General features: G+C 35.0%; 1 long non-coding RNA gene across 1 annotated transcript; it reads right to left on the reverse strand.

Moving 5' to 3' along the window:
- Positions 1-3,883: 3,883 nt before the first annotated feature.
- LOC146906952 (uncharacterized) lies at positions 3,884-6,658 on the reverse strand. Its single transcript, XR_015020313.1, has 2 exons — positions 6,208-6,658; positions 3,884-4,132 (listed from the first exon to the last, which is right to left on the reverse strand). It is a non-coding gene; the product is annotated as an uncharacterized LOC146906952 (long non-coding RNA).
- Between the last annotated feature and the right edge of the window lie 665 nt (positions 6,659-7,323).

Raw genomic sequence — 7,323 nt, forward strand, 5'->3', positions numbered from 1 at the left:
CTTTGCTGTAGGGGTTTGTGCCAGATAGCAAGCTGAGCTGAAAGATTAGTCATCTGACTCAAGTGAAAAGGATTCTGAAGCACATCAATGGGACTAGTGACTATGACATTCTATACTCTGACAGTGAAAATTCCAAATTAATTGGATATTGTGATACTGACTAGACAGGCAGTGCAGATGACAGGGAAGGTACTCCTGGGGGTTTATTCAATACTTTATTTTCTTGTTGGCATATTTTGTGGCTAAAAAGGGGGAGAAAAATGGTATGATTGTATGCCTGTAACCTGTATATATGCTATTCTGCATGTATGGCATGTATCTATGTCTCTGATTGTTTGTCTGTTATGCCTGTATTCTCTGGTGTATTTTACAACTATTTCAGGCAGATGGTAAGTAGATGTTGTCACTGAAGCTGAAACATCTTGAAGTTCTTCTATGAGAATTTGATGTCTGTGAGAGTTTGTGAATATGTTGTCACTGAAGCTGAAACATCTTGAAGTTCTGCTATGAGAATTTGCTTTTCTCAGAATTTCTGCTAAATGTGAGAGTTTGTGAAGATGTTGTCACTGAAGCTGAAACATCTTGAAGTTCTGCTATGAGAGTTTGCTTTTCTCAGACCTTCTGTTGTACATGTTCCCTGCTGATGTTCTCTAGAATATTGGAACATGTCTAAAAAGACTATGTGTAAATGTTGGCCCTCATGTTGCAACATCTTGACGATATGTTAAGTCTTCATGATAATTTGGGAATCTGTTCTCAGTAGTATTTGTTTGTACATGTTCTTTGCTGACATTCTCTGATATGTTGGGACATGTCTAAAAAGACCAGTGTAGATGTTAGCACTTGTGCTAGAACATCTCTATGATGCTTCTGAGACTCTACTTCTATCAGATCCTGTACATGTTCCCTGCAACTGTTCAATCCAAGGTTGGAACATGTCTGTGAGACTCTGTGCAGATGTTGGCACTTCAGCTGCAACATCTTGATGTAATCTTGAGAGTTTATTTTTCTTAGGATTCTTAGTGTACAGGTTTCCTACCTCTGGCTTATATTATGGAACCTGTCTGAATGACTTCTTAAAGTCAAAGTTGATGTGTGTGACCTTTGATAGGTCTGCTAGCATGTATCTGCTGATGGTTGCTAGCTTGTGAATATTCCTTGATTATCCGTGTCCAGATCCTGAATCTTTTATGTCTATGCATTAGGAGTTTATCTGTTCAGATTTTCAGTATGCATGTATTCAGGGGGAGTTTTGGAATATTCCTGTAAGTAGTCACTCATGAGATCTTATATTCAGGGGGAGTGATACTTCTATGTGTGCTTGTACTAAGTCCAAGCTGGTTGAAGGATGTTGAGTCAAATGTTTAAGCATCTGCATCTATCACTTGTAAGTTTGGGAACTTGTGTTTCCTGACTTCTGTTGGTGATAGGTATCTGAAGACATCCTAGTCTGTGACATGTAAGTATAGGAATTTAGGTTTCTGTGCTTCTATGGTTGGTGCGTGACAGTACTTTGTAGGTATGGGAAATTTATTTTTTCCCTTGCCTCTATGTGTGGCAGGTTCTCCTATCTGATGTGCTAAAGGATGTTGAAACATCCTATGTCTGTAGCATTGGAACTTGTTTTTCCTCTGCTCTTGAGAGATCTTGCTTCTCTCCACTTCTGTGTTGGAGGTTATCTTCCTTGACTGTAGCTTTGGAATTTATTTTTCCTCTGCTCTTGAGAGAAATTGGTTCTCTCTTCATCATCTGTACAAGAACTTAGGTTCCCTAGGTGTAGCTCAGGAATTTATTTTTCCTTAGCTCTTGAGACTATGCTACTGATCTGATCCGCTGCTGCATGTCTCTGATCCAGTGTAATACCTCTGCCAGCTTAAGCTGAGATTGAAGATACGTGAGGTATTCTATGTATGCACACTTTTGCTTTCTCAAGAGTAATACTATCTGCTACTTCTTCTTCTTGAATATGTGTTCATGATGACTTGAGGAAGTGTATCTATGGTGTCTCTTTGGATTCTATGTGCTAGCTGTTTCTTCATTGGTGTGTGCTCATGCTCTTGGGGGAATGGTATCTTATGTATCCCTCAGTTACATAAGAATTGGGCTTAATTTGTTTTAGCCAAAAATTTGCCAAAGGGGGAGATTGTTGGGTATTTGTATTGGCTGCGTTATTGCTAAAACAAATATCCTCGTTCTGTAAGTTGGAACCAATGTTCTAACATGTAGATAGGCATCCCTGCAAGATGCTGGATAATGTGCTGGATGATGATACAACATGTCCATTTGCAGTTGTGATACTTTTCTTCATGGTTGCGGATGAAGAAATGTATGTGTGGTATCTCTCTACCTTGTATGAATGGTCTCAGGTTGTTTTAACAACAAATAAATCCAAAGGGGGAGATTGTTGAGTATTTGGGTATTGGCTTCATTGTTGCTAAAACAAATACTCGTGTATGTTGGATACAATGTTCCAACATCTTGGCACGGTTCAGTGTGCTTGGTTCATGTGGCTTGGTTTACGCAATCTTTATCTCAGTAAGGAAACCACACCCTATTTCTTGTTCACCAAGCAGCGCGTTATTGTCCAGAATAAACTGGAAGATTTGTTTCTAAAATATAAACAATATTTTAGATTTCCTTGGTGGTGTATTTGGAAGTTCCTAAAAATGTTCCTACTTTTTAGGAGTTACGATATTTGTAAAATATATTTTCAAAACAGATCTTAGAAAATATATTTTCTGAAGAATATTTGTTTCAACATATTTCTGAAGAGAATATTTGATACAAATATATGTTTAGCCTATGACGAAAATGCCCATGATTTGAAAGGCTATATAAGGAAGACTTGTACCCTAGTTTTATTTACCAATTCAAGAATATTGGATTGAGTCATTAGGGTTTCAACTCGTGCCGTATTTGTGAGCCTCTCTTTGTATCACCTTGATGCATTGAGATGGACCTTTAGTTGAGTTGTAATTTATCAAAACCATAGATTTGTAAAAGAATAGATTTTTAGGGTTTTGAGTCGTCTTCCATGTATTCTACTCTTGTATCATGTTGATGCAGGTTTAGAATCTTTACTGTGTACCTTTCTTGTGTCGTTTTAGATACTTGTTTAGGACTGTTTGTGTGAGTTTGATACTCTTGTGCACTAAACCGAAGTTGGGAAACAAGGTTTAGTTGATTGTGTTGGAAGGTAACTTCTACTTTTATTGTGTTTGAGGTCTGATAGGTCACTGGGGCAGTGACTGACCATTAGGATAGTGAGATGGGATCTCAGATCTAGGAGTTCCTAGGTTGAAGTCTAGACGGGTAGGTCCTAGGTCATATAGTGTAAACGAGGAGTTTGCTGAGAGCTATTGAATATGGACTACACTAGTGGATTTCCTTCCTGGCTTGGTAGCCCCCAGATGTAAGCGTGTTGTGCTGAACTGGGTCAACAAACTCTCTGTGCCTTTTACTTTCCTGTCATTTATTTTGCTGTTTGTTTATGCTTACTGCTATAATGATGTTGGAACATTAAACGGAACATCTGCTTCATGCGGATCTGGATCTGAAACATCTCATAAAAACAACTTATAACTGACGCGCTAAAATTCTATATCTGTTATATTTGCCTTGATCTGTCTGTTTTCTGCTAGCTCAATGTTAAAACATCTTACTCGACATTCTAATCATAACATCGTATAAAACACATGAAAGCTAGTCTGCCGGAATTTCACACTATTTGCATTAATGACTTCCAATAGGTTAGTGTAACACCCTTGAACCCCAAAAGTAATAATTACTGCAAATAAATTAATTAATCAAAAGAGTTCAAGATGTCACGTCATCATTTTCTTAAAATATGCATAATTTAGTTTTCATAAAACTCGTAGCGGAATAAAAACAACATCTCAAATATCTCAGATACATCCAAAATATCAAAGTGTATGAATCACAAAATATCAACAACCTATCTCTGGTCTCATAAAAACATAAACAATATGGTCTCAACATAATGTCAAAAGATGAATAAACATAAAATCCCGACAATCCTAATCAGAGCCTATACTAGACTCCATGCCAAAGAAAAACCAGGTATGTGCCATGCAAGCCTCGGGTACTCACGTCTCCACGAACGTCCTCAAGCCTGCACGTATACACCATTTTTATAAATAGTGAGGTGGTCAACCAAACAACCACTGAGGGGGTTAGATAATATTCATATAAAAAGATACAAGCACAAAAATAGCATTCTAGGATTTCGAGTATCACATATATACATGCTCATCATTCCTAGATTACTACCATCACATGCATATTATCTTCCATATAGAACAATCATATTATCATCAAGGAATCATCACATCATTCTCATATTAACACATCGTCTCAAGTATACAAGCTTCACCAAGCAAACATATTGAAATACACAACTTCACATAATTCACTTTTTTTACCAAATCACATAAATCACCAAGTCACATTATTCACAAAATGCACCAAGTCACATAATCACATATGACACATTTCACATAACTCATATGCATGTAATGCTTTAGATATGACTCTACATGCATACGGTACCATTTGGATGTCGGAAGTAACTATTACTGATTGATCCACTAACGTAATCCCCACCAGTTACGTTCTTCACCAACTAACGTAATCCCCACAAATTACATTCTTCACCAAAAGACTCAACATGACTATGAATGCATGGACTTTGAAGCTAATACTTGACAATGCATAATTCATAACTCTATATTATACAATTACCACCATCATATAATATCTTCACCAAAACCCACCATTTGCATCTTCAAGTATTTACATCCATACATCAACAAGTAAACATCGCCAAAAATCATCATCATAATCATCATTTTAATCATCATCATAATCATCGTCAAACATTTACCACAACAAAGAAGTAAGATGTCATCACTTAACAATTATAACATTTTAGACAAACAACCAATTACTAAAATTTAATCCACTTTTTGTGAACACGTTTCATCATCAAACAATCATTAAAGATCATATAAACAATAGCTAACAATCTTTTACAAGTTAATTTATCATAAACCATCATTTGTCAAAGTCCATTTTTTTTCTTTAAAGTTCGTCTATTTTTCATTCTCACACAATTTATCATATCTCATGCATATTAATCCTTAATTCAATCATAATCCAACATATTATCATAAGCATAAAGTCATTTACAAGTTAACAAGTCATATTTCAACATTTCACCAAAAGTTCGTCTATTTTCACATTTTTCATCAAAAACAAAGTTATATGCTCTTATTGTTCTTTATCAATCCTACATGCATGGTTATTCTATATCCATCATTACACAAAACAAGTCATAACATCATCATTTCATCTAAAAAAAATTATCATCCGATTATCTCAAGTTCATGTTATTTCTCATTCAAAGTTCGTCTCAAATTGAGAAAACAATTTCAAAATTCAAGTAAACGATGTTCCAACAACTTTATTAATCAAAACAACATTAAAACACCACAAAAGAAACACTCGGGGATGTCATGAAATAACCCCAAAGGCCCGGAACACACAAAACAATGTGTGCTGTTCTGCATTTCTCGCCATGGCTAGGAAATCTTGCCCTACGAGCTGCACATGAAAGGGAACCCATAAAATGGGCTCCTCTCGGAAACTCACACCAAAAACACCTTAAAAATCCTATTTTTGATCCCAATAGACTTAAAATCGTTGCACAAACTTTATCAACAGATAACACAAGTATAAGGAACAATTAAAACAAATTAAACATAGATTCATATAATCAATTAATCAAGTTTTCATAATCATGTTCATTTTTCACAAAAACTCCATAACTTCACAATTCAAACCAAACTTCACAACCACCACCAACAATTCATAACCCATCAATATTCAAATATATTCAATGATTCAACAAGTGATTTAAAACATGTTGAGAAATAATCATCAACAAACTCATGGTTTTCACACAATTAAGCAAAATTCTCAAAACAACTTATTTCAAATCACTAAACTAGAGTTTGAACAAATAAACAAGTTAATTCCATAATTTTCATCATACCCATAATTATCACTTAATCTCAAGCACAAAAATTAACACACATAACCATTTTCATAAATTAAGCAAATCAAACATGACCTAAAAGCAAGAAAAATGATTATAGCTTATTATGAGAATCAAATCTATCCCCTTACCTCAATCTCCTAAAGCTTAGGCTAGAGCTTCAATCTCCTCTTCTATCTTGCCTCATAGCTTTGTTCCTCTTCTTCCTTTTCTAAGATATTCTTCTTCTTACTATTATCTCTATCTCTCTACTTTCTCTCTCTAGCCACCTTTTGGTAAAACTTATGAAATGAATACACAACCCTAATTTCTTACTAGAGTTATCCTTATGTAGTCTCACCAAATGGTTTAGGTTTCCCTCAATCTTAATGGGCCTAGTAACTTTTCTCCACTCATTAAAATGTTACTACTAAACTACTTCATTAAAACCTCCCATTAAATACTCATACACCCTCTCCTTCAAAAAAAAAAAAATACTCATACACCCTCATCTAAAATAATTACCCCAAGTTACTACTAACTTCACTAAAATAACTCATCACACCAAAATTATTAAAATACCCTTCCACTCTAAGATTACTAAAATACCCTAACTTATCAATTGACCAAAATGCCCTTAATCCCAAAATGATTAAAATACCCTTCTCGTCTAAAAATCCACTAATCGCAAATCAAACACACAAACAAACAATTAAACACATATAGTAAATAAATAAATAGTTCTAGCGAAAAACGGGGTGTTACAGTTAGCAGAGGAAACAAAAAGAAAAACAAGAAACAAGATTATATGGTTTCTAAACAATATGCTACAAGGTCTAAAGCACCTAATCCTGAACATTCCAAATGAAAGCTCTTTATCGGAATATGAGGGGATTAGCCAATTCCCAATAAATATTGGCATTGAAGAGACTAATAGAAGTTAACAAACCATATTTTTTCTTTATAGCTAAGCCCTGGATAGACTTTTCTTGCTTCCCAAGTAACTGGTTCCACATATTAGGTTTCAAACTGTTTGTAGTCAACAACAAAAACAGGGTGATCCCTAATTTTGGTGGTTTTGTAAATATGATATCAATCCTAATGTAATTAAGATAGATGATCAATCCGTTTCATTCTCATTTCAAGACAATGGAAAAATAATGGCCTTCTCTGCAATATATGCCTCAACTTTCTATGTTAAAAGAAGAACTCTTTGGAATAATCTCAATATCCTTCAAAATCAGTTTATTATGCCATGGTGCTTCATG

This window comes from Medicago sativa, chromosome 7 (genome assembly GCF_051527215.1).
Source record: "Medicago sativa cultivar Bolivia chromosome 7, Bolivia_mono, whole genome shotgun sequence".
Lineage (NCBI taxonomy): Eukaryota > Viridiplantae > Streptophyta > Magnoliopsida > Fabales > Fabaceae > Medicago > Medicago sativa.